This window comes from Protopterus annectens, chromosome 14.part0 (genome assembly GCF_019279795.1).
Source record: "Protopterus annectens isolate FY-2018-M chromosome 14.part0, PAN1.0, whole genome shotgun sequence".
Taxonomy (NCBI): domain Eukaryota; kingdom Metazoa; phylum Chordata; order Ceratodontiformes; family Protopteridae; genus Protopterus; species Protopterus annectens.
This window is the reverse complement of record NC_056748.1, coordinates 322907828-322923047: the sequence shown is the minus strand read 5'-3', so window position 1 is coordinate 322923047 and position 15220 is coordinate 322907828. Positions and strand designations below refer to the sequence as shown.

The 15220-nt window shown below is 41.6% G+C and overlaps 1 protein-coding gene across 1 annotated transcript in view; it reads left to right on the top strand.

Moving 5' to 3' along the window:
* TACC2 (transforming acidic coiled-coil containing protein 2) overlaps positions 1-15220 on the top strand; it is a gene marked incomplete in the record, with an annotated part of 1481681 nt that overhangs the window by 858702 nt on the left and 607759 nt on the right.

Sequence of the window (15220 nt, the reverse complement as noted above, 5' to 3'; positions counted from 1 at the left end):
AATATTATAGTTAGTAAAGCTCTTACAGCTTCATATTACACTTTCCCTTTCCCTTGTGTGCCTTTTATTACTTAGTTATTTGGCCTCATTTTTTATTAGGCCTATTTATATTTCTGACTGATAGTAGTTTAATAAGTGACTTTCTGTCTCTCTTTGCTTGTTAATAATATTGTGTGCTTAGTTAGTGACCGTTGTTACAGCTTTAGATTAAAAATATAGTAGTTGTTCTTTGATATATATAATAGAAAAGAAGTGTGTGTGTGTGTGTGTGTGTGTGTGTGTGTGTGTGTGTGTGTGTGTGTGTGTGTGTGTGTGTGTGTGTGTGTGTGTGTAAATTTCTAGGCTTCTTAAAGGCTTGTGTGATTGTATTTAGCCCATTTTATTAGAAGGCTTATTTACATTTCTATTTGTTGTTAGCCTTATTTTAAGAGGCTTGTGTGTTAGAGTGTATATCTAGCCTGTTTTTTTATTAGAGGGCTAATCCACATTGTTGTTGTACTTGTTGGATGAGTCCAATATTCTGTCATGGCTGATGACAAGGGCAAAGGCCCTAAGTCAGGGTTTAAAAAATGCCCTAAATGTGGGCAGAAGATGTCGGTTACAGACTGCCATGTGAATTGTGTATACTGCTTGGGTGCCTTGCACTTACAAGAGACATGTGCTATATATGTCATTCTTTTTGGTCTAGAGTCCTCCAAAAGAGAAAAAGGAAGCTTATTGATAGGGGTTTGTTAAAACCTTTCCTCCAGGAGACTTTGAGTGACCAGGATGGATCTAGTAAGTCCTCAAAGTCCTCCAAGACTTCTGGAGATTCAAAACAACTGAAAAGTCTGTGGCATCGGCTCCACAGGTCTCGGAAACAACTGTCTTCTCTTTTCAGAGCCAGTCCTCTGTTTTGGAACCGGTATCCGAAATACCTAAATCGCCTCTTCTCCAGTCGGTACCATCAGTCCGATTATCTCGATCTTCTGTTAGCCTATTTGATTTGGATGTGAATCGGGTGGTGCAGAAGCTTCTACAGGCAAGGGCCTTTGCCAAATTGTTATTGGCTCTGACCTAAGTGGCTTCAGAGCCAAAGACCCTTATGCCAGCTCTATCTCTTCCTCCTCCAAGCCATACTGGTCCTTCAGAGCCAGAGGAGTTGGACTTGCTGATTGTGGAGCCTTCAGAGCTGATGCCTTCTCCAGTGTCTTCAGCTCCGTTCAATCTGACATCCTCGGCGCCGATCGAGGACTCTAGAAGCCGACACTGTCTGGTCAGATCCAGGGAGGATAGTCGAACTGACTTGTCAAGTTCTGACTTTGCCTCTCGGGGCTTTGGCTCGGATGAGCTCGGCCCCTACCTTAGGCTCAGAGCCTACTGTCTCAGTGTCGGGGGTATTGATGGTTTCCTCGGATCCATTGGTCCCTTTGCATCAGAGCAGAGGTGTCTTCGAAGCCATGAGGAGAGTTATGTCTTCCAAGACATCCTCAACTTTGGGTCTGGCTTCTTTATCCCCTAAAGCGCCTGTGTCTGCTTCTGCCTCACAGATCCTTGCTAAGTGCATAACCAGAGCCTCAGGAAGCCCCATTGTGTGGACCATGCTCTTCCAGGACCTCCCCAGAAGCTCCCACTGATGAGGTTTCCAGGAAGAGAGTGTGTAAGAGGAAACACTTGGCCTCCCCTCAGGAGTCATCAACATCTGACACTGACTTGGATGAATCAGAAGGGTCCTCATGGTTCCCATCTGAGGATATCTCATTTGCTGAGATACTGGAAATCCTTAGGCAGAGGGGTGATTGGCAGTCCACCAACCCTACTTAGGATGAGTCGGTCCTCCTGAATGCTTTCTGGTTTCAGTCCTCCACCTCTTGAGTGTCTCCGCCTTTTGATGAGCTGATGCGGTAGAAGTCACCGGATACTATGGAGCCTGTCCCTAGGAGGCCTAATAAGTTAATTTCTGCCATCCCTAGATAAATCTTTCTTGACAAAAGGTGTGCCAGATGATGCCATGGTGGTGGCAGCAGCCACCAAGAAGGAAATGTCTGAAACTTCCTCATCTGTCCATCCTCCTAACAGAGACTCCAGGATCATGGATAGATATGGGAAGTGCATGTTTAGTTCAGCAACTTTTGCTCTTCGTTCGCTTTACTATTTAACCCATTTTACCAGACTGCAAAGAGATCTCCTTAAAGAGATGAGAGATACTCTTCAGGGTACAGTAGCTGCAGCAGCTACAGACAAAGTTGCCACCCAGCATGCTACCCTCAGTGCTTTAGTGAACTCATCCATACGCCTCATTTCATATGCAGATGATGGAATGAGTAAGGCAGCAGGTACAGGAGTTGCTCTTAGGAGACACTCCTGAATGCGCTTCTGTTCCATCGCAGACCCCTTTAAGTCATCCTTCGTGAATACCCCTTTTGATGGCTCATCCCTTTTCGGGCATAAAATCAAGGAAACCTTAACCAGGTGTGAGCTGGACGGAATGACTCTGTCTGCCGTTGGGGTCTGTTTTTCCACCCCTACCAGACCGTACCACAAGGGTCAAAGGGAAGGGAAAATGCGGTTCTGAAAATCCCAAGGAGCCTTTCAGGACACACGTGGTGAACCCCCCTCCAGGGCCAGAGGAGGGGGCAATAAGGGAAGATGCTGCCCTCGTGGCAGAGTGGGTCCACAATACCAGGGCGACAGAGATAATTTCTTAGGGAAGCCCTACCAGCACTCCTGAAAAGAGGCCTGACTGTCCTGCTCTGGAGGTAGTCGGGGGTTGCTTATCTTTGCACCCAGATGCCTGGCTCAAAATAACAAACGACAACTGGGTACAAAGTGTCATTTCCAGAGGATACTTCATCCCTTTCTCCACACCCCCTCTACCATCAAGAAAACTCCCGGACATTCCATCCAGTTACAGGGAACAAGCAACAGTGAGGTCCAGACATTGCTAAGAAAAACAGTCATCTAGCCTTTCCCAGCAGACCAGACAGGATCCGGAACTTACTCAAGATTCTTTTTAGTTCCAAAAAAGACAGGGGACTGGAGACCTATATTGGACCTCAGCAGACTAAACAACTCTGTAAAGAAAGAGAAGTTTCAGATTGTCACGCTTCAGTCAATACTTCCCTTCTTAGGGAAAGACAATTGGATGTGCTCGATAGATCTCCAGGATGCGTACTACCACATAAAAATGGCCAGGCCATCCAGGGATCATCTGCACTTCTGGCTGGGAGCCAATCATTACCAGGTTCAAGCCCTGCCCTTTGGTCTCACTGCAGCCCCCAGAGTGTTCACCAAATGCATGGCAGTGGTCACGGCTCATCTGAGTTGTTTAGGATTCCATACCTAGGCGATTAGCTCCTTACCGCCACCACCAAGCATCAACTCATTCAGGCCAGGGTGTCCACTCTGTCACTCTGCAATCAGCTGGGCATTACCATAAACTCAGAAAAATCTGCCTTGTCGCCATCGCAGCATATCGTCTTTATCGGAGCAGAACTTGACGCCACCGCCACCATGCTAATACTTCAAGTAGAAAGAGTCTTACTTTTCCGTCAACTTGTCCACATTCTAATATCCAAAAACAAAGCACCAGCATCAGAAGTTCTGAAATTGTTAGGTATAATGGCAGCAGCAATTCTAGCCATACCACTAGGTCATATCCACATGCTGCGACTACAATGGCTGTTGTTCACTCAATGGTCTTACCAAGAGCTTCCCATGGCTCACATGATAATGATCACAAATTCCTGCAAAAAGGATCTTCAGTGGTGGTTGACCTCACTTCATGTTAAAATGGGACGCCCATTTGTGCTACCCCCTCCAGCGGCCACAATGACCACGGACGCTTCCCAAATAGGGTGGGGGGGGGGCATTTTCAGGGAAAGACAGCCCAAGGCACATGGACTGATCAAGAGACACATATGCATATCAATGTCCTAGAGATGAGAGCAGTACTTTTGGCGTTACAGTACTTCCAGGACTCTCTTCCTCTGGGTACAATTGTGATTCAAACAGACAACATGTCAGTGGTCTGGTATTTAAACAAACAAGGAGAAGCCAAATCTAACCCCCTTTGTCACAAGGCCCTCAAAGTGTGGCAGTGGGCTATTTCCACCCAGCGCATTCTGTTAGCAATGCACATCCTGGGGAATTCCAACATGATCACATACAAGTTGAGCAGAGCAGTTTTGTTGCCCCTTGGATGGTCCCTCAAGACGGAAATAGTGGAAGGGATATTCCGTAGGTGGGGCCAGCCTTGCTGCAATCTTTTTGCCAGTCACATGAACACCGAATGCAGAAGCTACTTTGTCCTGATTCCTCCTCCGGGAGAAGCCCCAAGGGATGCACTCATTCACGATTGACCCCCAGGTCTCCTCTATGCATTTCCACCAATCCCACTGATACCCAAGGTATTACAGAAAACAAAAACCCTGGGAAGGACCATCATTCTAATAGCTCCCTTGTGGCCTCGTCAGATTTGGTTCCCCTTCCTTCAACTTCATCTTTTGAAGGACCCCTGGATTCTGGACACAGTTCCAGACCTTCTGACGCACTTGTCAGGGGAATGTCATCCTTCTCTGCAGTCCCTGAAGCTGACAGCTTGGCTGCTCCATTTTCTATCATAACCAGGTTCCATAACCTTTTCAATGAGACAAAGCAAATTCTCCTATTATCTCATAAATCCTGTACGAGGAAGCTGTACCTCAGCAAATGGAAAAAAAATTCTTTATGGGCCTCTAAAAACAATATTGACCCTTACTAAGCCCCTATGGCCTCTATTCTAGATGTCTTAATCATGATATTCAATAAAGGAGTTGCAGCAGCAACAGTCAGTGCTCAACTTGCTGCCATTTCTAACTTTCATCTGGGATTTGAAGTATTGAATATTATGTCACACAAATTATCCAAAGCCTTTCTCAAAGGGAATTTTCATATTAGACCACCTGTGAAATCTCCCTATTCTCCATGAAATATAAGTTTTATGCTTTCCCACATAATTCGTCCGCCATTTGAACCAGCTTCTTCATGTGACCTCAACTTTTTGTCATGGAAAACCATCTTTTTAGTGGCTATTACTTCTGCCTGCAGAGTGCTAGAGCTTCAGGCCTTATCCATTAAGTCTCCTTATTTGATTTTCCATGCTGACAGAGTCTCACTTCGAACAAACCCCTCTTTCTTACCCAAAGTTTGCACTGAAACTAATATCAACCAAATTATTGATTTGCCATTTTTCTTCCCCAACCATTCCAACAATTTAGAGTACATGCTGCACAAACTTTATGTTCACAGACAGCTCAGATTTTATTTGGATAGAACAATAGATTTCAGGAAATCAGACCAGCTTTTTGTTTCATTCTCAGATTCCAGGAAGGGTATACCAGTGGCTAAAACAACTGTCTAAATGGTTATCTGATTGTATCACCTTTGCATATTCAGCTGCCAATATGCCCTTGTGGCATAAAATTAAAGCTCACTCAACCAGAGCAGTTACTACATCATCTGCTTTTTCTACCAGACTTCCTATTGATAACATTTGTGCAGCAGCCACTTGGTCAAAACATCATACCTTTACCACTCATTACAAAGTTGACAGGGCCTTCTTTGGATCCACAGTCCTGAGAAATATACTCCCATGAGCCACCCGAGGTTGATGGTGCTTGGGACGCTACCCATCAGTAAAGAATGAACGGCGAGATAGAACAACTTCACATAAAGAAGTTATGTACTTACCGTAACATTCCATGTGAGTTGTTCATCTCGCCTTCATTCTTACGTCCCTCCCTCCTACCCCCTCCTGGGCTTTCAGAAGACTGAGATGCTAGATCCTTCCTGGTCACTCAGCCCTTCTATACTTTCTCTTTTATGGAGTTATAGAATGACATATGGTATTATTTTACGCAGCAAACAAGATCTGAGGTAACTCAGGGTGCATCATGGGATAGGGACTTGGCCTCGAGCTACTTGAAATCCTCGAGCTTTGCAGTAGGTGCCGACTCGGAGCCGAGGGATTGGCTCCGAACCCATCAGTAAAGAATGAAGGTGAGATGAACAACTCACATGGAATGTTATGGTAAGTACATAACTTCTTTTTCTTTCTTTTGTTTCTAATGGATACAGATGAGATGAAGGAAAAGCGCAGAAAACTGAATAACTGTAACTAGTTAAAGTGAAAGCACCCAAGGAAGTATTTAAGTCAAAAAGAGAAGCAGTATTTATCCATTTTTGCTTCAAATAATAATTTTAATTTATAAATCAAAAGCACATGAAAGGGGTCTACACGGACTTGTTGAAAACCAGACAGATGAATAGTACTACTGACCAAAACAATGTGGCCAATGACCAAAAGCTGAACCAGGTTCTGTTGAGAGCACCTCCTCCCATGCAGAGGAGGTCTCCCCATATTCTGCATTTAATATAAATGTAAAATAAATTAGAATTGATAAGTAACTACTACTTCATATTAAATCAGTTTCTTTAATATATAAAAGTAAATGCTATGTTATAGTTAAATATTAAGGCGGTAGTATTACATCCATTACTTTTTAGAAATTCCACTAACTGTACATTTCACTATCCTGGTTAATAATAGTGATGATAGTGATATGATGTACACTTCACTATCCTGGTTAGTAATAGGGATGATAGTGATCTGATATACACTTCACTATCCTGGTTAATAATAGGGATACTAGTGATCTGATGTACACTTCTCCAGCCTGGTTAATAATAGTGATGCTAGTGATCTGATTGACTTTCAAGAAAAATTATGCTGTAATATAAATATTGCCAGGTTGATTTCTGTTGCAAACTAGAAGGTAAACTTATGGATTATTTTTTCATAGCTTAACCTTTGGACATCAGACTTCTTCTTTGTTACTTCTTTTTTTTTTTTTTAATTTCTTCACGTCTTTTGGGTTTCTAATACCATGACAGGAATAGACTCTCTTCCTAAGTCAAAGTATGCTATTAAAGTTCATGAAAATAGTATTGTTTCAGTCTTTGATCTTAGCCAGAAGTGATCTTTGCAGCACCCACAATGTGTTTAGAATTAACTCCTGGAAGTCATATGGAGTTACGTATATTGGTAAATTGTACATTCTTTTTTATAAGACCCATTGCTCCTACTACTATTGGAACTGTCTGGGAATCTTTCTTCCACATTGCCCTTGTGTCTGCCTGCAAATACTGGTATTTTATGATTTTGTGTCTCTCTGTACATAAATCACTGTAGTCACTGGGTGCAGCAATTTCAATGATCAGTGCTAATTTTTTCTTCTTTTCATAGACTACTGTAACTGGTTTTCTCACATCTATTTTTGAACTGTTGGTATTGGATGATTTCATGTGATATAAACTTCATCATTTTCTATGATGCTTTGTGGCTCATGTTTCCAGTTTTTTTCATGTACATCAGTATTATAATGATTGCATAATCCCCAGTGCAACAGTCTTGCCACATTATTAAGCCTTTCAGTATACAGTCCTTCTGCCGTTAATATATCACAACCAGTAACAAGATGTATGAATGTTTCCAATTCTGTTTTGCAAAACCTACATTTGTCTGTTTCACCCATGTGTTCAATGGACTTTGTAAACTGATGTGTATGTAGTCCACTATCTTAGGCCACCAATATTAACCTTTTGCCTTTTGGTTTAAATTCACCTCTCCTTAACCAGCTCTGAATTTGATTCTGATCAACATGAGGTTGTTCCAAGCATTTTCTATACTTGCAACTATATTTATGCATTTTATGCATTTCTTATCTTTTCATCTGATCCTTCACCTTATATTCTTTCTTTTGTTTTTGTCACATTCAGTTGCTGCCTGTTTTTTATCTGCTTCTGGTTTGATTTCCATTCCCACTTGATGTCAACATGCTTCTGCTAAACTAAGCAGGGAAGTCATCTTAGACTTATTCTCCTCATGTTTCAAAGCTTTCACTGTGTTTGGGTCTTGTGAGGTCAGCAGATATGTATGCAGTCCCATGATTGCAGATCTATACATGTAATCAATTTTGAGGAGGACCATACCCTTCAGAGCGAGGAATATGCAATCTTGCTATGCACTGAGTTTTATAAATCATTTGATGAGTATGAAGCATCCTTCTTCTTTTCCTGTCCAACCTATCGAACACCTTTTGGGACCAGTCAATCAATCCAAAACTGTAAGTTAGGACAGGAAGAGCAAATTGGTTTATAACTTGAACTTTGTTCTTAGATGTCAGTGCTGTTTTCAGTATTAATTTAAGTCTACTAAAATATTCCTTACTAAGTTTTATTCACATTTTGTTCATGTTTTATTATTGATTCTTCATCAATTCTCAAGTATATATACACTCCCTCTTGCTCAAGTTCCTTTATATCACATTCCTGTCCTAAACTGATGTTTTCTTGGTGCTGCAGCTTTCCTGCTTTAAAGGTTGTTGTTTATCAAGACCAAATGATATTCGTATATCATCTGAAAAAGTTTTGACCACTTGCAGTTGTGCATTCGGTTCCTCATCTGATGAACTGTATAGTTTTAAATCATCTACAAAAAAGGAGATGAAAAGTCTTTATACTTTCCTGTTTTCTGGGAGCCAAATTATAGTCATGACCTAATCTGTTAAGTAGACAACTTAATGGGTTAAGGGCAAGACAAAATAGCAGTGGTGACAGTCACCCTGAAATATCCTCCTTTGAATTTTTATCGCTAGAAAAATAATTTGTTCTTTATCATAGCTTAACTGCAAAGTGGTTTACCACTGTTTCATGGTCATGTTAATGTAATCGATAAGTGTAGGGTGTATCTTATACATTTTTAAACATTCTTTTATCCATTTATGTGTTTTACTGTCAAATGCTTATTTATAGTCTATCCATGTCATACTTAGATTTTTTTCCCCTTTTTACAATTCTCTTTTAAGAATTTATTTAACAACAAATGATCCCTTGTTCCATATGACTTTCTTTTGTTACCCATTTGTTCTAGTGTCATGATTTTATTTTCTTCTACGTGACTATAAACTCTGTTGGCATCACTTCTAATGTATAGTTTGTACGTCATTGGAAGGCAAGTTATTGGTCTATAGTTTTTAGGATAGCTTGCATGTTCACACTTAAGTAGGAGTATTGTTTTTCCTATTGTCAACCAGCATGGTGTCTGGTAAGAACCCCTTTGGAACATCAAAATTTCATATAACCAACCTGACTTTACAAGACGAAAACATAGAACCTTTTATTTGCCAAACAACAAATTTTTCAAAGGGTAAGTAAACAGTTGGCCAACATTGGTCAACTTCGCCCTTTTCCCCACTTTATTGCAATCTTGGAGTATATTTACTTGAGGGGGGAGTGAACCCCCCACTTTGGTGGGTTTGACATACCGCTGTGTATTTGTCACTGTAATGTTGGCTGAGTGTTACTTACTGTTTGTAAAATTTGCCATTCGGTAAATAAACGTTTGATGTTTTCGTTTCGGAAAGTAAGGTTCTGTTATATGAAAGTTCAATGTTTCAAAGTAGATCTGTCTGGGCAGGGTGCGCATATAAATAGTTCTTACTCATGACTAAATCTTCATCCAAAAATGTTAATACTTTTAGCCAGAAGTTAGGTACTGCATCTGGGCCTGGGGTTTTCCAGTTAGGAACTTTTCTTAACTTGTTTCAATCTCTCTGGCTGTTACTTCATCCCATTTCATATCCTGTACATTTGAACTTCTTATTCTTTCTTTTACTTCTTCTATCCATTTAGCATCTTTGTTATGTTCCACAGGACCTTCATATATATTTCTACAAAATGTATCTATTTCTTTTTTGGGTGTGTTCCTAATTCCTTTTGCTTTGTTTCCCAATTCTCTACAAATCTTTTGGGTCATCAGTAAATTGCTTATTTTGTACTTCTCTTTTATATTTATTTACATATCTTCTGAGTTTTTCTGCCTGTGCTGATATTTTTAGTTTATTATTTATGAAGGTGCATGATAGATCCTGATCTGTTCTGATACTGCACCTTAGTTTTATCACGTCTATCTTTCTGGGAATTTTTGTTGATTTGTTCCTTCTTCTATACTCTTCTAACAGTAACACTTCTTGTCTTAATTGCTTTATAGTTTTCTCTGTACGATACTTACATTATGGCATTTGATTTCTCCCCTTCCTTTCCCTTACTACCCTGTGTTTTTGTGGCAAGAAATTATCAGTTATTAATTTACCTGCACAGTAATATATCCTGTTTACTTCTGTTATATCACATGGATCTCTATGGACAGTCCTAATTACTGTGTTCATTTGTTTTATCAGACTTCTAACTTGTTGGATTTTATTGACTTTCTGGAGTCAATTTCTTTCATTGATCTCAATATGTCTGCCTATTTAATTAAATCAAGCAACTCTTCTATTAGCTCATTTTCTTCTAAACTGAGGGCACATTCTTTGTTCTCCATTTCTTGCAGGGATTCTGTAGAAAGTTCTGGAGCATCTTCCTCTACCGCATTCTCTTCGGTTCCATGCTGTGTCGTCTGTTGCTGTTTCATATGGGAGCTCACTGACCTTTTACTCCACAACATTGACTGTGTCAGAGTTGCCATCATGTTCCTTCTCTTGCTGTGCACCTCCAACTGAACTTTTGTACTAGTTTCCTATGAAAGGCTCCAAAGTATTATAATATGGCAACTGATCAGATGTTTCCAACTCCACTGGTTTCTCCTTAATTTTGGGGATCCATTGCTCTATCCTGGTGTGATATTATCTTAGATTTTCTACACTGAATCCTTCACTTTGCAGGTGTTCCATAACCTCATATCCATTTCTTTAACTTCTCCTTTACTAATCCTCTTTTCTACTTTTTCTCTTACTTCTTTTTTAAATTCTCCATATTTTGGGGGTTTCTAATACCATGATGTGAATGGACTCCATTCATAAGTCAAAGTATGATTAAAGTGCATGAAATTAGTATTGTTTCAATCTATGATGTCAGCCAGAAGTGCTCTATGCAGCACCCGCAATGTGTCTAGAATTGACTCCTGCAGTTCATATGGAGTTACATGTATTGGTAACATATCTAAATACTATTGTAGATTCTTTTTTATAGGAGCCATTGCTCCTACTACTGTTGGAATTGTCTGGGTGTCGTTCTTCTACATTGCTCTTGTTTCTGACTGCAAATCCTGATATTTTATTACTTTGTGTCTCTCTTTACACAAGACACTGTAGTCACTGGGTGTGGTGATTTCAATGATCAATGCTACTTTTGTCTTCTTTTCATGGACCACTGTTTCTGGTTTTTCTCGCATCTATCTTTTGAACTGTTGGTAATGGGTGATTCCATGTGATGTAGACCATAATTTTCTATGATGCTTTGTGGCTCATGTTTCCAGTGATGTTCACCGTGTTACATTGCTGCAGTCTTTACACTTGGGTTATCCTGTCATCAAGCGGTTCCCCAGTTGGCCTGAGTTCCAAAGTCTTGGTCCGGCATTGGTTGCTGTCGCCTCCTCCCTGACGTCATTGCAGCAGGGTTATATAAGATGCAGCTGATGCCATTTTCTTCAGTCTTTCTTGCCGTGCGGTGCCCGAAGCAAAAGCAGTTTGCAAGTGCTGGTCGGCCATCTCCTGAGATTTTCTTTCCGAATCCAGAACCAAAGTCTTCTACAAAGCTAAGTACCCTGTTGGGGAAACTTTTTCTTGCCTCAGACCAATGTCAGTAAAAGGTAATAACTGTATTTCCTGTGGGAAGCAAATACCTCATAAGGATTTCCATTCTTCTTGTATCCCATGCCTAGGCTCAGACCACGACGTCACTGGTTGTCGGTTTTATGCTAGGTTTAACAAACGCACTATTAAACGGTTTGATTTTGCCCGACATTATTTTGGTAGAAAATTCAATTATACCATGCCGTCGGAACTTCCGACGACCGGAATACATAAAAAGCGCAAAGACAAGGATAGGCATCCAAGGCCCAAAACTGACGACGAAGCCTCTTCTAGGCCAGTTGCCGGTTCTCCGGTTTTCAGCGAGGCGCCTTCACAGCCCCTGATGACTGCTTCTGTAGAACCACAGGCTGCCTCTGACTCCCACATGGAGATGATGGGCCTTCGGATGCACAAGTTATTCAGCCTACCGAAACTAACTCTTCAGAGGGATCCGGAGTAGCTGAGCTGCCCGCAGCTTCAGAGGGTGTTTTCAGACCTACTCAGTTAAGCATTAAACCCTCTGCTAAGTCTAAACCAGCTTTAAAATCTAAGAAACAAATACAGCATTCTCCAGCACAGGCCTCCATGCCTAAGAAACAAATGCTGAAAATGGCCGAAGACCTAATCACTCTGATCAGGGTGTCCCATCCCACTCCTGATAAAAGGCCTAGACTTGATGCAGACTATGACTCATCCGACCAGGTGTCCATCTCTTCAGATTCATCCTCAGACCTAGGATATTCTTTACCCTCTTATGAGGATTCTGATGCTGAGGAGTCAATTCCATCAGCCTCTCCGTCTGAGGACTACTCCTTTGGGGAAACCTTGCATGCCATGAGTGAGCATTTCCATTAGGAAGGCCAGGATTACTCAGAATCCAAGAAAAGGCTCAGAGACCTCCTTTTATTACCTCAACACAGACCCCTTGCTATTCCGCCAGTGTTAGATATTGTGGATGATGTGTATACTGAATCCAGCCTAAATCCCGATTCCTTACCTCCAGCCCCAGTTAAACCTGACAGATACTACAGAGTCCCTGATTCTCACAAATGTCTGTACAAAAGCCCTGTTGCTGACCCTGAAACTATTTCCCAGGGACCCAAAGGAGTTAAGGCCTCATCAGCCAAGAATCCAGTTCCCTCTGACAGAGATTCCAGAGCATTAGACAGATGGGGAAAGAAAGTATATACGTCTGCAACTTTAGCAATGAGAGCCTTAAATTGCCAGTTTCACATGCTAAAATATCAGCAATTTCTACTGTCTCAGTTGAAACAAAAAATGCTTCCAGATTCAGATCCTCCTACTTTTAAAGAAATGCATGATTTAGTGCATGCAGCTGAACAGGTCGGAAAACATACTTTGCAATGTGGTTTTGACTCTTTAGAGGCCTCCTGTAGTGCAGCCGTTACAGGCTCTGCCATTAGAAGACATGCTTGGTTAAAAGAACATACGTTACCAGACCATGTTAAAGCAAAATTATTGGATGCACCTTTGCAGCAGGATGTGTTATTTGGAGTTAAGGCAGAAGAGGTATTAAAGAAAATGGAGGATAAGGCAAAATCTATGCAAACAGTGAAAGATTTCTTACAGATTCAGCCTCCTAGATTTAGCAGAAATTGGCCAACTAAGAATTGGTCCTTTCCAGTTACAGACAGACCTCAAAGGGGCAGATACAGACGTCCAAGATGTAGAGGTCAACCACAAGGTCCTTACAGGCCTTGACAATGGGTTGCATCAGGCCAGAACGAAGGGGAAGACAGGCCCCAACCATATAAAACGCAGCCCAAATGACTTCCTGCTACAGCTGCCAAACAACTCTCTCTTGGCAGCCCCCTTGGGAGGAAAACTGGCACTTTTTTATCACAATTGGCATATGATCACCAAAGACAAATGGGTTCTCAACATTGTATATCAAGGTTACAGGTTCCACTTTCACACTCTGCCAAGGTTAAAAGGAATGCCAAATCTGCCACCAAATCAATGGGCAGAGGCTCAAAAACAAATTACAGCACTCATGGATATGAGAGCTATTCAAAAGGTACCACCACAGGAACAAGGACAAGGATTCTTTCTAGTTCCCAGGAAGGACAAAGCCTGGAGGCCCATTCTGGATCTTTCTTCTCTAAACACTTACCTGGATGTTCCGAAATTAAAAATGTTGACACTACAGCAGCTTTTTCCCATGCTGGGCAAGAAAGCTTGGCTCGTGACATTGGACCTCAAGGAGGCATACCTGCATGTCCCTATCAGACAAAACTGCAGAAGATACCTCAGATTCATAGCTGGTTCAATGCATTATCAATTCTCTGCACTCCCCTTTGGCTTATCTACTGCGTCCAGGGTCTTCACAAAGTGCCTGGCACCAGTAATTTCATTTTGTAGACAGAAAGGAATTCACATTTATCCATACCTGGACGACTGCCTGATTCAAGCAGAGAGCAAGGACATTCTTCTAAAGCTTCTGGCGTTTGTAAAAAGGTTATTAAGTTGCCTGGGGTACACAGTAAATGAAAAGAAATCAAAACTAGTGCCCTCACAAGAGATAATATTTCTGGGTTCCAGCTTGAACACAATGGCCCAGATGGCTCATCTCACGCCAGACAAGCAAGGACAACTGACTCAATACTTTCAGTTGATGGCAACAAAGACTCAACTCCCTGCAAGAACAATTCTGCAGGCCTTGGGTTACATGGCATCTTGCATACTACTAATTCCATATGCCAGACTGCATATGAGGAAACTACAATGGTACCTAAAGAATGTATGGTCTCAGCACTGTCAAAGCTTGGAAACAGTTATACCACTAATTCCTTGCCTTCAACAGGAGTTTCAATGGTGGGCTCAAGCTTGTCACCTCAACAAGGGACAGCCTTTTACTCAACCCACAGCCAGGCAAACACTGACAACAGATACATCGGATTACGCCTGGGGAGCACACATGGCAGGCAACTGTATTCAGGGCAAGTGGCCCGCAGAACAAAGGCATCTTCACATCAATCAAAGAGATGCTAGCTGTACAAAATGATCTTATAACTTTCAAGGACCTGCTGCATCCAGAACAACTACTACTAAAGACAGACAACACCACAGTTATGTGGTACATAAACAAGCAAGGGGGAACTCACTCCTACCCCCTCTGCAGGCAAGCCATGACCTTGTGTAACACAGCTATAAGCCTGCAAGTTCATCTGCAAGCACAATTCCTGCCAGGAGAGAAAAACACACTGGCAGACGACTTAAGCAGAAACATCATGGATCCCCACGAATGGGAATTGAATCCACAGATATTCAGAATGATAACACAGAAATGGTGGAGCCCGGACATAGATCTGTTTGCATCCCCAATGAACTGCCAACTACAGAAATTCTGCACAAGGAGTTACCATCCACAAGCATGGAAAGTGGATGCCCTCTCATTCAGCTGGAAAAACCTACAAGTATACGCTTTCCCACCAGTACAACAGTCTTGCCACAGTATTATGCCTTTCAGTATACTGTCCTTCTACCATTAATATATCACAGCCAGCAACAAGGTGTGCAACTGTTTCCAATTCTGTTTTACAAAATAT